Consider the following 17456-nt stretch of genomic DNA (forward strand, 5'->3'; position numbering starts at 1 on the left):
CTATCATTGAATCCTTTTTGATGATGAGAAACTATGAACTATCATATCCTCTTTATTAAATGATATTATGATGACAAACAGGTAGGCGGTGATTGTCTCAATTCTTGATGAACGGTTCCTGGTTAAGGAACTTCATGTTAACCTTTATCCTTCAAGACTATTCCATTGTACTATGATTAAAAACAGCAAACCATGAATATCAGGAGAATAATAGCAAGAGGTTTATAAGTGTGCATTTTGGGACACCAGCAATTAATTTTTTGAAGAACCTGATTAAATGCATCTCTGTGTATTGCCATGGTTTATAGCAAAAGTGATGTGATGATTTGTGTTAGAAGTTTAATAAGTTTAGAGTTGTAGATATATTCTGCTTTCATTTCCTTCCTTTTGGCTGATAGTTAATGTCTAAAATACTTTGTCAGAGAAACTGCCATGGAAGGTCCTAATAAGAATACTGTAATACAAAGGGTAAACACATGCCTTTATGGTCAGTGCAAGAGCTGACTGTATTCTCTGTTTAAAGAATATACACATGGCCTTCCCTTCAAGGAGGTTTCAGTTCAGTAGAATATTTGATTCATCTCAGAGTTTTAGTTCTTGGTTTTATTTATTTTTTCTTCATGTAAAGACTCAGTGGAAGCTTATACTCCCTGAGGAAGAATTTAGCATTAATCTCTAATTTCTTGCCTCTAAAGTTTAAGTCATTGCAGTAAAGTACACAGCTGTCTCTGTCTTGCTTCCCTTGGAAATTACCTGCTTCAGTACATATCCAAGTGTATGCAAATATTTTTATTGCCAAGAAAATAAACTTCACGAATTGGTCAGTTGCCTCATATTTAGAATGCTATGGGCATAACTTCTCAATGTGGATTGACTACTGTCTTGCCTGAGGGTTTCAGCCCCAGGTAAATTCACTGTGGATTTGGTAAGACCGAGAAATGACAATGGAATGTTCTTGGGGTAAAAGGGTTTACACCTGGTTTTATTCTCATGGTGGAAGGTCAAGCACTAGGATCACATACATCTGCATCCTCTGTCTCTGCCTCCACCCAGAGCACTGGGTGGGGCTCTTTATACAGTGACTCAGTCAATAATAGCTCATTGCCTAGGGTGCAGAAGCAGTAGCCTAGCAGTAGACCAATTATATCAGCAAGTAGTTTAGAGTCAGGTGGGGATCCTGGCCATGGGAACTTCCATTTTCCTCACAACTCTATTATGGATATTATGTCATAATGCTGAGGATCTTTTCTTTTACTTTTAAATGGGGATAACAGCCCTACTACTGCCTCCAGGGGCTGATTGAAAGAATGGTAGCAACTGGGAAGAACTTTGTAAAACAAAATTATAATTTCAGGGCAAGAGCCTGGATTTAAGATCATTAGAACTCAGAAACTTGTAACTCTTGCATTAAATTTATGCTTTCACAACCTAGTTTCTGACATGTAAAACTAAGATGCTGGTTTTTCAACTCCTAATATTGAACCCAATGAACACATTACATCACTCCAGTGTGAATAAAATGAGAGTTCCTGTGGCCAGGATTCTCACCTGGCCCTGGTTGACTAGCTCACTGCACACCTGTGGGCAATACATGGCTGTTGACTCTAAAAGAGCTCTGCCCAGTGCTCTTGGCACAACACCGTGGCAGGGCTGCAAGGCTGCAGGAAAGCGGAGCAAGGCTGGAGTGGTGGCAGCACCGAGGACAGAGGCCCAGAGGTTGGCTGTGTGGGACAGCTGTGCAGAGAGGCCCAGAGGATGGCTGTGAGGATAGAGGGGCCCAGAGGACAGCTGTGAGGACAGAGGGGCCCGGAGGCACAGATCAGCTTGCTGCCTGCAGACTCGCTCTGAGTGAACGGGATTTTAGTGACTGACCTGACACCTGGAAATAAAGTTTGGTATAACCCTTTTACCCCAAGAACATTCTGCTGTCATGTTCTTTGGTTACACTGAATCCATAGGAAGCTTACCCAGGGCTGAAACCCATTGGCAAGACAACCAGTGTTGTAATCTGAGCTTCAGTGAAGTTGGTAGCCAAAGGGAAGAGGTCATCTTTGCATTTTATATCTTTAACTGATGTCTCTTTCAAGATGAAAGCTGACTTGTCTCCCCAACAATACTTTAGGTACTGATAGAAAAAAAGTCTCTAAGAATTGAAAGGTACAGCCCAAATTTTTTAGCAGTTTGTAGAAAAGAAAAGTCAGATACAGGAGGAGAGAGATGGAACAAGACTAAAGAAGCTGCAGCCGTCCAAATTCCCCTGATGATAATCTCCAGGGATTAAATGTACCAATTTGTAACTATCAAATCGATGTAGGGCCTAGAAAACCATTCTGCAATAAGCGTCCCAGATGTTTGTAATATTCAGGAGAGTTAGGTAAGCCGTGAGCAGTGGTTCTCAAGAATGTGGTCCCTGATCAGCTGCATAAGCATCTGGGGAGCTTGTTAGAAATGCAAATTACTGGGCTCTGGAGGTGGGGCCTAGCATCTGTGTTTTAACAAATCTTCCAGGTGATTCTGAACCCATTCAAATTTATAGCCACTGGACTGGAGAATTCCTGGATGGATTCCAGCTGAGGATGGTACCGATCTGCCCAGCAGAATCTTGAAGAAGCTTGTGCACCAAAGGAGAAAGTTTAAAAAAAAAAAAAAGTAAGAATAAGGGAGAGGAGGAGAAGGAGAAAGAAGAGGGGCAAGAGATATTAATGAAATATCCAATTGATTGTCTTTATAGCTATCTCCTTCCCTACCCATTTGTGCAGAGTATCTAACAAATAGTTCCTACTTCCTAAGTCACAAAGGAAGGATCTTTTCTAAAAAGATGAATGGACTGTTTGGAGAGATCTAAAACAGCAAAGAACCCAACATTCTGGCATTGAGAGGTTCCTGGCACAATAGGGAGCTCCTGCATCACTCACACAAAAGCAGTTTGACTCTGACATTCTCCCTGACCTACAGAGAGACCCACATAAATACTTCTGTTGGTTCAGACTTTAATATAATTTTAAAACAAAGGGTCACTAGATATTTTAAGAACAATTGCAACATGACAAAGAAAAACAAAGGTAAATGTCAGAAAAATAATTGCAAGATAATATAGGGAAATGAAGAGAATTTTAAATAACTACTTAGAGAAACTTGAGAAAAGATCGATTCATAAACCAATAATAGTAACCCTAAAAAAGAAACAATTGGGGAACAAAAACAAGCTCTTAAATTTTTAAAAAAGTACTTTAGTCGAAATTTTAAAAAGATCAATGGAAGGATTAGAAAATAGAAGAGAGGGCATCTCTAGGATTTCTTCAATTTAAAGAGCCAGAGAGAAGCAAAGATAAGAGGATCTGGTCAAGAGTTCTAGTATCTGGCTGATAGGAATACCAGAAGAGAGAAAAGAGAATGGAGAGAGAAGACATTTAAAATATATAAAATAATTTCCCTGATGTATCTTCTAATTGAAAAGGCCTGTCAAGTGCTGAGCCAGATGGAAGAAAAACGCTTACACTGAGTCTGTTACACGGTTTAAAAAGTTTACAGGGAGAAAGACACACACACACAACATACCCAAAAAGGTCACCACATGACTGAGCAAATGATACAAGAAGGCAATAAAGCAATTCTTCTTATTTCTTCGGGGATTTTTTTTTTCTCACCTAGAATTATTTAAGCATCCTATCAATTAAGTGTAAGGATAAAATAAAGAAATCATTGGATACCTAAGGACTCAGAAATTATATCTCACATACCTTTTCTAGGAAGTTACTTGGGTAACCAAGCAGTAAAGATAAAGAAAGTCATTGGCTAGCAGCAGTGCTGGGACTAGGGTGAGGCTTGACATGTGTTGTACAAGTTCAGACTGGACTTCTCCTTTTTTGAAGAATTAAGAGTTTGTTCATCATTCATTTCATTTTGTTAAATTTCATTATAAAATATCATTTATCTTCAAATTGAGTTTTTTTGATTTCCCATTAATCGTTGTGCCCAGGGAGCCCAAGTGCTGTATATGGTGGGAGCTAAGATTTCAATCTCCCTTTTCCCTTATGAATATCCCTTTCAATTTTTCTGTGATCAAGTGTTCTCTGCCCATGAATTGACAGGATCATCGTTACCCAAGTGCTTCACTGTGCCGTATAACACATACCTGTCAAATACAAGGGCCCGTTAAAGTAGGGTATGCTCTGGACTCTGTAGTCCATATCAGTGTTATACATATCTGTCCTTGCAGCAATAGCATGTCAGTTTGATTACTATTGCCCTAAAATAAGTCAATGTTTTCAGAAGTTTATCTTCCTACTTTGTTCTTTGTTCAAGTATGTGTTGGTTTTTGTTGGCGTTTTGAATTTCTATAACATTTTAGTTGACTGAAGATTTCCCCCAAGAAACCTGTTGAGATTTTGGTTAGAATTGCTTTAAATTATACATGCTTTTGGGAGCAGTCATCTTTATAGTTTACATCTTTACTTTTTTGGGCTTTCCAGTCTTTGAAAATGACATTTCTCTCTTTGTTTTTCCTTTTAGTCTTTAAAACTCTGTTTTAAAGTCTATTTAATCATAGAAGTCTTTTGCATTGTTCTGTAGATGTGTTCCTAGTACATTATGTCTATTATTGTTGCTATTTTAAATAGCACATTTAATTTTATTTGTATCTGTTTTTTTATATAGGATTATATAGCAGGTAGGGCATAGAGGACAGATAAAATCTCTTAAAACCTCCATTCTTTTTATTTATTTATTTATTTGTTTATTTATTTATTTTATTTATTTATTTTTTTGAGAGGGCATCTCTCATATTTATTGATCAAATGGTTGTTAACAGTTAACAACAATAAAATTCTGTACAGGGGACTCGATGCACAATCATTAATCCACCTCAAACCTAATTCTCATCAGTCTCCGATCTTCTGAAGCACAACGAACAAGTTCTTACGTGGTGAACAAATTCTTACATAGTGAATAAGTTCTTACATGGTGAACAGTACAAGGGCAGTCATCACAGAAACTTTAGGTTTTGATCACGCATTATGAACTATAAACAATCAGGTCAAATATGAATATTCATTTGATTTTTATACTTGATTTATATATGAATCCCACATTTCTCCCTTCTTCTTCTTCTTCTTCTTCTTCTTCTTCTTCTTCTTCTTCTTCTTCTTCTTCTTCTTCTTCTTCTTATTTTTAATAAAATGCTGAAGTGGTAGGTAGATGCAAGATAAAGGTAGAAAACATAGTTTAGTGCTGTAAAAGGGCAAATGAAGATGATCAGGTCTGTGCCTGTAGACTATGTGTTAATCCAAGCTAGACAAGGGCAACAAAACATCCACGGATGCAGAAGATTTCTCTCAAAACAAGGGGGGTGAGGTTCTAAGCCTCACCTCTGTTGATCCCCAATTTCTCACCTGATGGCCCCCCTGCGACTGTGCCTGTCTTAGGTTGTTCCTCCCTTGAGGAATCTTACCCGTCTCTGGCTAACCAGTCATCTTCCGGGGCCATACAGGGAAATGTAAAGTTGGTAAGTGAGAGAGAAGCAATATTTTTTTAAAAGGTTAGCTTTTTACTTCTTTGCAGATTTATGTCCTGTGGGTTTTATGCCCAACATTTGTCTTGAGGTATCTTTACCACTTGGAAGAATTATGATACTCGGTAAATTCATTATGAGGCCCGAATTCTATTTAAGGGTTGTAATTAGGAAGGAAGAAGAAAAGCTATAGAAGTAGCAGACGGAAGAAAACATGGGAAGATTGGTTATTTCTTTGACATAACTTCTTGTAGAGTAACTTAAGCATGTATAGGTTTTAAACTACTAATTAAATTGCGCACCCACATTAACGTAATAGGAATACATAACCAAATAGTTACATAACCAAAGCAGACCTACAATTACCAGCGATCTCCAGTGAAACCAAGAAAACCAGTTAGGCACCCTAAGCATTTGTGAAAACTTATCTATGATATGATGGATATTGTCTAACTGAATTTGAATAGTTTGAGAAAAATCAGACAATTTAAAACAACACATTCCTGGGGACTGTTCACATCCCATATGTTCTTTTAACAGCAGATAGTCTGTAGTCTCAAGATTTTGGAGTGCTGCAACTTGCACTTCTCCTAATTCTTGCTTGAGTTCAACCATATAGATCCAGTCAAATTTGTTACTTTACTGTATGCACAGGCCAGCTTAGGTATCTCCTTCTTCATTCCAATGGCAATTCCAGGATCCAGTGGAATGAATTCAGCTACAACTGCAACAGCGCCAGGATCCTTGTAGACGTTTTCTGATGATCATCTACTGGAATGACTCTTCCAGAGTATGTTGATGTTGGAACTTCTTCAAATCGTATCTTAGTTCGTTTTTTGGGTAGCCAAATTAGGCTTTGATCCTCTGTATAAACACAAACAGACGCTTTGCCCACACTTTGATATGCCCTTTATACCATTGTGAAGAACTTATTGGAGGTCACCACACAGGAACTGCTTTTTTTTTTTTATCATTAATCTACAATTACATGAAGAATATTATGTTCACTAAGCTCTCCCCTATACGAGATCCCCCCTATAAACCCCTTTACAGTCACTGTCCATCAGCATAGAAAAATACTGTAGAATCACTACTTGTCTTCTCTGTGCTGTACAGCCCTCCCCTTTCTCCAACCCCCCCCTTTATGCCTGCTAATCTTAATACTCCCCTTCATCTTCCCCCCGCTTATCCCTCCCTACCCACCCATCCTCCCAAGTCCCTTTCCCTTTGGTACCTGTTAGTACATTCTTGGGTTCTGTGATTCTGCTGCTGTTTTGTTCCTTCAGTTTTTCCTTTGTTCTTATACTCCACAGATGAGTGAAATCATTTGGTATTTCTCTTTCTCTGTTTGGCTTATTTCACTGAGCATAATACCCTCTAGCTCCATCCATGTTGTTGCAAATGGTAGGATTTGTTTTCTTCTTATGGCTGAGTAATATTCCATTGTGTATATGTACCACATCTTCTTTATCCATTCATCTACTGATGGACACTTAGGTTGCTTCCAATTCTTGGCTATTGTAAATAGTGCTGCGATAAACATAGGGGTGCATCTGTCTTTTTCAAACTTGAGTGCTGCGTTCTTAGGGTAAATTCCTAGGAGTGGAATTTCTGGGTCAAATGGTAAGTCTGTTTTGAGCATTTTGATATACCTCCATACTGCTTTCCACAATGGTTGAACTAACTTACATTCCCACCAGCAGTGTAGGAGGGTTCCCCTTTCTCCACAGCCTCGCCAACATTTGTTGATGTTTGTCTTTTGGATGGTAGCCATCCTTACTGGTGTGAGGTGATATCTCACTGTAGTTTTAATTTGCATTTCTCTGATAATTAGCAATATGGAGCATCTTTTCATGTGTCTGCTGGCCATCTGTATTTCTTTTTTGGAGAACTGTCTGTTCAGTTCCCCTGCCCATTTTTAAAGTGGATTGTTTGTTTTTTGTTTGTTGAGGTGGGTGAGCTCTATATATTTTGGACATCAAGTCTTTATCGGATCTGTCATTTACAAATGTATTCTCCCATACTGTAGGGTTCCTTTTTGTTCTATTGATGGTGTCTTTTGCTGTACAGAAGCTTTTCAGCTTAATATAGTCCCACTTGTTCATTTTTTTCTGTTGTTTTCCTTGCCCGGGGAGATATGTTCAAGAAGAGGTCACTCATGTTTATGTCTAAGAGGTTTTTGCCTATGTTTTTTTCTAAGAGTTTTATGGTTTCATGACTTACATTCAGGTCTTTGATCCATTTGGAGTTTACTTTTGTGTATGGGGTTAGACAGTGATCCAGTTTCATTCTCCTACATGTAGCTGTCCAGTTTTGCCAGCAGCATCTGTTGAAGAGACTGTCTGTCGTTTCACCATTGTATGTCCATGGCTAGTTTATCAAGTATTAATTGACCATATATGTTTGGGTTAATGTGTGGAGTCTCTAGTCTGTTCCACTGGTCTGTGGCTCTGTTCTTGTGCCAGTACCAAATTGTCTTGATGACTATGGCTTTGTAGTAGAGCTTGAAGTTGGGGAGTGAGATCCCCCCTACTTTATTCTTCTTTCTCAGGATTGCTTTGGCTATTTGGGGTCTTTGGTGTTTCCGTATGAATTTTTGAATTATTTGTTCCAGTTCATTGAAGAATGTTGCTGGTAATTTGATACGGATTGCATCAAATCTGTATATTGCTTTGGGCAGGATGGCCATTTTGACGATATTAATTCTTCCTAGCCACGAGCATGGGATGAGTTTCCATTTGTTAGTGTCCCCTTTAATTTATCTTAAGAGTGACTTGTAGTTTTCAGGGTATAAGTCTTTCACTTCTTTGGTTAGGTTTATTCCTAGGTATTTTATTCTTTTGGATGCAATTGTGAATGAAGTTGTTTTCCTGATTTCTCTTTCTATTGGTTCATTGTTAGTGTATAGGAAAGCCACAGATTTCTGTGTGTTAATTTTGTATCCTGCAACTTTTCTGTTTTCCGATATCAGTTCTAGTAGTTTTGGGGTGGAGTCTTTAGGGTTTTTTATGTACAGTATCATGTCATTCTGCAAATAATGACAGTTTAACTTCTTCTTTACCAATCTGGATTCCTTGTATTTTTTGTTTTGTCTGATTGCTATGGCTAGGACCTCCAGTACTATGTTAAATAACAGTGGGGAGAGTGGGCATCCCTGTCTAGTTCCCGATCCTAGAGGAAAAGCTTTCAGCTTCTCGCTGTTCAGTATAATGTTGGCTGTGGGTTTATCATATATAGCCTTTATTATGTTGAGGTACTTGCCCTCTATTCCCATTTTGCTGAGAGTTTTTATCATGAATGGATGTTGAATTTTGTCAAATGCTTTTTCAGCATCTATGGAGATGATCATGTGGATTTTGTCTTTCTTTTTGTTGATGTGGTGGATGATGTTGATGGATTTTCGAATGTTGTACCATCCTTGCATCCCTGGGATGAATACTACTTGATCATGGTGTATGATCCTTTTGATATGCTTTTGAATTCGGTTTGCTAATATTTTATTGAGTATTTTTGCATCTACATTCATCAGGGATATTGGTCTGTAATTTTCTTTTTTGGTGGGGTCTTTGCCTGGTTTTGGTATTAGGGTGATGTTGGCTTCATAGAAATGAGTTTGGGAGTATTCCCTCCTCTTTTGTTTTTCGGAAAACTTTAAGGAGAATGTTTATTATGTCTTCTCTGTGTGTGTGATAAAATTCCGAGGTAAATCCGTCCAGCCCGGGGGTTTTGTTTTTGGGTAGTTTTTTGATTACCGTTTCAATTTCTTTGCTCGTAATGGGTTTGTTTAACTTTTGTGTTTCTTCCTTGTTCAGTCTTGGAAGGTTGCATTTTTCTAGGAAGTTGTACATTTCTTCTAGGTTTCCAGCTTATTGGCATATAGGTTTTCATAGTAGTCTTTAATAATTCTTTGTATTTCTGTGGAGTCTGTTGTGATTTTTCTGTTCTCATTTCTCATTCTGTTGATTTGTGTTGATTCTCTTTTTCTCTTAATAAGTTTGTCTAGAGGCTTATCTATTTTGTTTATTTTCTCAAAGAACCAGCTCTTGGTTTCATTGATTTTTGCTATTGTTTTATTCTTCTCAATTTTGTTTATTTCTTCTCTGATCTTTATTATGTCCCTCCTTCTGCTGACTTTAGGCCTCATTTGTTCTTCTTTTTCCAGTTTCGATAATTGTGATGTTAGACTATTCATTTGAGATTGTTCTTCCTTCTTCAAGTGTGCCTGGATCGCTATATACTTTCCTCTTATGACTGCTTTCGCTGCGTCCCACAGAAGTTGGGGCTTTGTGTTGTTGTTGTCATTTGTTTCTATATATTCCTTGATCTCTATTTTAATTTGTTCATTTATCCATTGATTATTTAGGAGCATGTTGTTAAGCCTCCATATGTATGTGAGCCTTTTTTGTTTTCTTTGTAGAATTTATTTCTATTTTTATACCTTTGTGGTCTGAAAAATTGGTTGGTAGAATTTCAATATTTTGGAATTTACTGAGGCTCTTTTTGTGGGCTAGTATGTGGTCTATTCTGGAGAATGTTCCATGTGCACTTGAGAAGAATGTATATCCTATTGCTTTTGGATGTTGAGTTCTATAGATGTCTATTAGGTCCATCTATTCTACTGTGTTGTTCAGTACATCCGTGTCCTTACTTATTTTCTGCCCAGTGGATCTATCCTTTGGGGTGAGTGGTGTGTTGAAGTCTCCTAAAATGAATGCATTGCAGTCTATTTCCCCCTCTAGTTCTGTTAGTATTTGTTTCACATATGCTGGTGCTCCTGTGTTGGGTTCATATTTATTTAGAATGGTTATATCCTCTTGTTGGACTGAGCCCTTTATTGTTATGTGGTGTCCTTCTTTATCTCTTGTTATTTTCTTTGTTTTGAAGTCTATTTTGTCTGATATTAGAACATCAACCCCTGCTTTCTTCTCACTGTTGTTTGCCTGAAATATGTTTTTCCATCCCTTGACTTTTAGTCTGTACATGTCTTTGGGTTTGAGGTGAGTTTCTTGTAAGCTGCTTATAGATGGGTCTTGCTTTTTTATCCATTCTATTACTCTGTGTCTTTTGCTTGGTGCATTAAGTCCATTAACATTTAGGGTGACTATTGAGAGATATGTACTTATTGCCATTGTTGGCTTTAAATTCGTGGTTACCAAAGGTTCAAGGTTAGCCTCTTTAGTATCTTACTGCCTAACTTAGCTCGCTTATTGAGCTGTTATATACACTGTCTGGAGATTCTTTTCTTCTCTCCCTTCTTATTCCTCCTCCTCCATTCTTCATATGTTAGGTGTTTTGTTCTGTGCTCTTTTTAGGAGTGCTCCCATCTAGAGCAGTCCCTGTAGGATGTTCTGTAGAGGTGGTTTGTGGGAAGCAAATTCCCTCAGCTTTTGCTTGTGTGGGAATTGTTTAATCCCGCCATCGTATTTAAATGATAGTCGTGCTGGATACAGTATCCTTGGTTCAAGGCCCTTCTGTTTCATTGCATTAAGTGTATCATGCCATTCTCTTCTGGCCTGTAGGGTTTCTTTCAAGAAGTCTGATGTTAGCCTGATGGGTTTCCCTTTATAGGTGACCTTTTTCTCTCTAGCTGCCTTTAAAACTCTTTCCTTGTCCTTGATCTTTGCCATTTTAATTATTATGTGTCTTGGTGTTGTCCTCCTTGGATCCTTTCTGTTGGGGTTTCTGTGTATTTCCGTGGTCTGTTCGATTATTTCCTCCCCCAGTTTGGGGAAGTTTTCAACAATTATTTCTTCAAAGACACTTTCTATCCCTTTTCCTCTCTCTTCTTCTTCTGGTACCCCTATAATATGGATATTGTTCCTTTTGGATTGGTCACACAGTTCTCTTAATATTGTTTCATTCCTGGAGATCCTTTTATCTCTCTGTATGTCAGCTTCTATGCGTTCCTGTTCTCTGGTTTCTGTTCCTTCAGTTGCCTCTTGCATCTTATCCATTCTGCTTACAAACCCTTCCAGAGTTTGTTTCACTTCTGTAATCTCCTTCCTGGCATCTGTGATCTCCCTCCAGACTTCATCCCATTGCTCTTGCATTTTTCTCTGCATCTCCGTCAGCATGTTCATGATTTTTATTTCAAATTCTTTTTCAGGAAGACTGGTTAGGTCTGTCTCCTTCTCTGGTGTTGCCTCTGTGATCTTGGTTTGCCTGTAATTTTGCCTTTTCGTGGTGATAGAAATAGTTTGCAGAGCTGGAATGAGTGATGGCTGGAAGAACTTCCCTTCTTGTTGGTTTGTGGTCCTCCTCTCCTGGGAGAACAGCGACCTCTAGTGGCTTGTGCTGGGCAGCTGTGCGCAGACAGGGCTTCTGCTTCCTGCCCGGCTACCATGGAGTTTATCTCCACTGTTGCTCTGGGCGTGGCGTGACTCGGGATTCTGCTCCAAAATGGTGGAGCCCCGTTGGTGGGGGTGCGGCTGGGAGGCTATTTATCTCCGTAAGGGGCCTCCGTGCTCCCTGCTGCCCAGGGGTTAGGGTGCCCAGAGATCCCGGATTCCCTACCTCTGGATTAAGTGTCCCGCCCTGCCCCTTTAAGACTTCCAAAAAGCACTTGCCAAAAAACAACAACAACAACAACAACAACAACAAAAATGATATTAATAATTAAAAAAAAAAAAACTGCTCGCTTTTCTTTGTCCTCAGGCGCCAGCCTCAGACCCCCGCTCACTGGTCTTGCTGCACTGTTTCCCTAGTATTGGGGTCCTTGTCCCTTTAAGACTTCCAAAAAGCAGTCGCCAAAAAAAAAAAAAAAAAAAAAAAGAAAGAAAATGGCCGCTTGCTTTTCTTTGTTCTCTGCTGCCAGCCTCCGGCACCCGCTCACCAGTCTTTCTGGCCTGTTTCTCTAGTATCCAGGACCCCACGCATGCACTGTGTCTGCACTCTTGTCTGGATGGCTGGAGGGGTGTTCAGCATTCCTGGGCTCCGTCTCCCTCCCGCTCCGACTCCTCTTCTCCCGCCGGGAGCTGGGGGGAGGGGCGCTCGGCTCCCGCGGGGCCGGGGCTTGTATCTTACCCCCTTCGCGAGGTGCTGGGTTCTCGCAGGTATGGATGTGGTCTGGATATTGTCCTGTGTCCTCTGGTCTCTATTCTAGGAAGTGTTGTCTTTGTTATATTTTGATAGATGTATGTGGTTTTGCGAGGAGATTTCTGCTGCTTTGCTCATGGTGCCATCTTGGCTTCGCCCTAATTCCTCGAAAACCTCCATTCTTTTTAAGCCTAGTACTTTAAATTGACATTCTTTTGGACTTGTAATTTGAAAATTAATAAAAATGTGTGGTTATCTTAATACAAAAATAATGCAAGTTGATTGTTAAACAACATTTTCAAGACATATGGTCTGTAGAGAGAAATATAAGGAAAGAAGACCCAGAAGAAAAGTTGGGATACCATAATCTATAGTCTCTGATCTTGATGAATGCAAGTTATTATAAAAAATTGAGTTTTATGGTCAATATTTATTGAATGCCTATAAATATAATAACCACTAGTGCCTCTCTCAAGACACCTGCATTGTAGCAGGAGGGTTGGAAAACATGTCTCAAACACTGTATTTATGCAAAAGCTACCAATTTCATTGTCTACCACTCATAGAACTCTAGGCTCCAGAGGGATTTTTTCCCTCCGTTATTGTTCATTTCCTCAAAATGGCCTAGAAATTTTGTTTCATTAGCTTTTTATGTTGTTAAATAAAGAGAGGTCTTTGAGAAGAGGACTTTGTTTCTACTTGAAATTTAAGGCATTGAATTTTATGGATAGTCATTTTTTACAAAGTCCTCATCAATTTGAGACTGATGTTATGCCCATCTGTTTATACATGAAAAGAGTTTTTAAAGAACGCTTACATCACTTCATTCTGTAAAGAGTTGGTTAGTTGAAGAGAAAGGCTTCTTTCATTACTGATTGAATATACAAGGAAAACCTTCAGCAAGAAGAAACAGCGTGTGATTTTTTTTTTAATAGAAAATTATTTCTGAATGATGAAAAGGACCATTTTCCCACAAAGACAGTCAAGGTAAAATACAATTGAGTAGATGAAGGAAATTAAAAGACCTCTTCAGTTAATGCATTTCCACAAGTAAGCACAGAGGTGCTTCCTAAACAAAGAGACCTTCACAAATGGGGGTACACTTTAGAGAGAATCTTCTCAAAGGACCCCCATTTAGTTCAACAGCCTTCTTCAAATGCAGTGCATTTTAGAGGCTCACAAAATAATTGCTACTCACTTTAGAATATTAGACAGGAGGACGTTCAGTTTTATTGTGAAAGCTTTGGTAACTCTGTTGGTTTGTAACATCTGCTTTGAACTATTCTTTTCTGATTCTGAGAGAGGAGCTTCATGGTGTTTAGAAGACAGGAGAGGAAAATTGGGTTTCTATTTCTTGTTGCCTGCTTCTTCTGGTGTCCTATATTTCTCGTATCAGGCCTACTCCAAGGCTGCTTCTCATGCTGGACACTCTAGGGACCCAAGTCCATTCTTAGGTCCTCTGCTTTGCTCCTGATTTCTGGAACTACACCCTTACCTTTTTTTTTTTTCCCCAAGTGCTTTCATTTAATCCCATATATGCAGAGCCCTGGATTTCTTGGCTTCCATGTGAAGCTTCCTGGCTTGCTGACTTCTCTGTCTGACCTCTCATGAATGTGACTTCTGAGACCTAGACCACCAGCTCTCTCCTGTGTGGCTTTATTCCAGCCTCTCTTGCTTCCCTCTATGTTACCGAATGAGAAAAACATTTGCAAAGTTTTGATTTTTATCCTCAACACTCTGTAAAGAGAGAAGTAAATTTCAGAACAGTTTAGGGGAATTTATTCCCCATTTGGCTCCCCCTATAAACATTTCAATTTTAAAACCTGACACTCTATCTAGAAGAACTGGGAGACAGATTTGCCTTGGATGGTAAATCATGAGTATTTTATTGTATCACATAACACTGGTGAAAGGCTTAAATGTCTTTGGACAGATGGTGCACTGTGAGATTCAAGGAAGCTACAGACAAGGATCATACTGATTCCCAGTGTTCAGTGTTTCTAAAAATATGTCACATGTCATAATGAAAAACAGACATAGACTACTGATGCTTTCAGAGAGTAAGTATAGCTTTAGACTCTTACATTTCAGTAAAGAATGACTAATTATGTGGGAAATTCAGTATTTGCAGGCTGTCAGAGTGAATGAGTTGGACATCTCTGCTTTTCCTCTTACAGCTACTCTGAAAGTGGCTTTAACATCTCTTTAAACTCTTCAAGTACCATGACCATATTTTTATCCAGAACCCACAATAATCTGTTTTTCCTCTTTTACTTTTACAACACAAAGAAAAATCAAAGTACTGAAAAATGCTGTTACTTATCACAGGGCAGCATAGTCTTAGACCTGGTATTCTCAGGCATGTAACATAAAGATTAACAATAATAATGTGACTTGAGGCCTGACAGGATCCTTATCATTCTTTCTGAATCCATATAAAATTTAAGTTACATGCATTATAATGTTGAGTGTATTTTATTGTATTTCCTGTAAAAGGCAATGTAGTGTTCAGAACATGTGCTTGATACAAACCCTGCTCTTAGGCTTTTGGTAAACAGTCACTTAACCAGAGTCTTCCTGCTCATCCTCTCTAAATACGGGACTCTGCTGAAATTCCTTAAAGGTTCTTTTTCTCTTTGCCTTGTACAGCAATACAATTTTAAAAGGTGACTGAGTACTAGGCTATGGAAAAGTTGTGGCAAACATTTCTGTCTGGGCTAGAGGATTAGGCATCGGCTGGTTAGAGACGTCAGAGAATCTTCCGAAGTCCAGTTCATGGTGCTGTCCTTTGCAGAAACTCCAATACCTTCTCAGTTGGCAGGAAGCTTTTTTAATTTGTCAAGAATGTGAGTGCATCCTGCAGTCTTTTTATGAAGGGGCTGAGGATAGAGAGGAAAAAGATAAAGGAAAGAAGGAGACAATGAAGAGGAAAGACTATATTTACAGAGATCTCTCATGTGAAGTTTTCCTAATTTTTTTAATGTTTGAAAGAAAACAGTTTTCAATGTTTGAAATAAAAAGTGCAATTACAAACTCACATGAAATGTCCTTGTGTTGTGGAACTTAATAAGTATAGACATAGTTTTAAAGTCTTCAAGTCAGAAACCAGCTGTTCCATGGCTACTTGTTAGTTTAATTTGTAAACAGTCAACAAAGTGCAGGTCCTCATTCTTCTTCTGATCTATGTGTTAGGTTATGCTGCTCTGCATTAAACTGCAACATAGTAATAAACAGATTGCTTTGGTATTTTGGAACCCTTGGAGCAGTAAATGACTCACTTTATCAAAAAAGAAAATCAGGAACTTGATCAAAGGTAAAAGAGATTTTACCTTTGCTTTGTAGCATGGTGCATTTTTGCTCTTGGGTATACATGTAACCAGAAGCATGAAGATGAGAAGGCACAAGGAAGGGAGCTTATGTGACTTGCTCAATACTGCACAGCTACTAATTGGGCAAGATCAGAATTTAAACCCAGGTGAGAGTCTTATGCTGAGGCACATGCTTATTTATAACTACAGTAGACTCTATCCAGTGATTTCAACAATTGTATCCAAATATCCAAAGTGAATCCCACTTTTAAAATATTTCTTTGGAGCTAACTGGTACCCACTGATCAACAGCTGAGAAACCATTTCCAATGTCCTGGTGCCCGAGTGCTAGGATGTCTATTATAAGACATGTAGCATCCTATTCATTTCTTAAGAAGAGGTAGGAAGAAACAAACAAACAAAACTTTAAGTATTGATACAACTTAATTCCTGGTACTTTATCTCTGACAATAATTAGTGATATAGTAAGTAATGCCTATTATTATAATTGAATTGATTATTGAATCACTGGCTGATTTGGCTAATTACAAGCTTACAATTGTAAGGTATGAACATTTTGAATTCTAATTGTTCCTCAGATAAATCATTTTCTTTTTCTACTAGACTGGTGGCTCTTTGAGGGCCAGGTTAGTAATCTTCATTTTAAATAATTAAGATTATCAAAGTTTTAAGACATAGTAAATGTCAATGAACAGTTGTTGAATTACCTTAAAGAATATTCCTGGATTTTTACATTTATTATGATAAATGCTAATAGTATTCATTTTCCTGTAGTGTTCTGTGAATTAATAAAATTAGTGTTGCAAAGTTCCTTATCAGCAGACATCCATGGGTCCGACTCAATATATACCTTCAGCAAAATTTTTTATGAAGGTCTGAGTGTTCCCTAGCTAATGCTGTGGTCCAGATTCCTGCAGGATCAAATGCAATGTGGCATGTGATGTTTTAAATGAGTCATTAAACAAAAATGTCTTCTGATATTTTGACTTTTTGTACAATCTTTAAGGACAGTGATGGAGTAAAAGATAATGTTCTGCTTTTTTAATGCTCTACAAAATGACATTCCCAGTGGTGTTTCAGCAGCGCCTTATCTTTGCAATGTATCCCTTATTCTTGACTCAAGGTATCCATGTTAAGGTGTACAGGTGAATATGAAAATGATAGGTTTGATTCCTAGAGGGTTGTCCTCCTCACTTAGAAAAGGCACTGGTGCATATATAAGTCAGTATGAAAAAATCTGCGTGTGATAGCATTTGCAACTCCAAACAGATGTTGCATACTTTTATGGATCAGTGACTGCTCATAAATAGCAAAGCATGTATTTTATTAACATATCACATTGTGTTCGGAAGTACATTTTGTTCCTGAGAGACTGCAAATGGATTAAACTAGAGTAAAACCACCAGTTTTTACTCTATGTGCTTATGGTTATGTTTAAAAGACATGATATCATGAGGAGGCTGGTATGAGAATTGTAATATATAGCTGTGGCAAACAGTAAAAATCTAGCTTTTGCTATGTAGCCAACCATCTCAGAACTCAGTGACTTAAAACACCTGTTTACTTAGTTCCTGATTCAGTAG

General features: G+C 38.4%; 1 protein-coding gene and 1 long non-coding RNA gene across 2 annotated transcripts in view; one reads left to right on the forward strand and one right to left on the reverse strand.

Moving 5' to 3' along the window:
* The window catches only part of LOC130684153 (uncharacterized), an 89177-nt gene extending 77260 nt beyond the window's left edge, over positions 1-11917 (reverse strand). Inside the window, exon 1 of the long non-coding RNA XR_008998362.1 lies at positions 11539-11917. This is a non-coding gene — a long non-coding RNA (uncharacterized LOC130684153). The remainder of the gene's footprint in view (positions 1-11538) is intronic.
* The window catches only part of DCC (DCC netrin 1 receptor), a 1164464-nt gene that overhangs the window by 404018 nt on the left and 742990 nt on the right, over positions 1-17456 (forward strand). The gene's annotated exons all lie outside the window — the stretch shown is intronic.

The sequence above is a fragment of the Manis pentadactyla genome, chromosome 6 (assembly GCF_030020395.1).
Source record: "Manis pentadactyla isolate mManPen7 chromosome 6, mManPen7.hap1, whole genome shotgun sequence".
Taxonomy (NCBI): Eukaryota; Metazoa; Chordata; class Mammalia; order Pholidota; family Manidae; genus Manis; species Manis pentadactyla.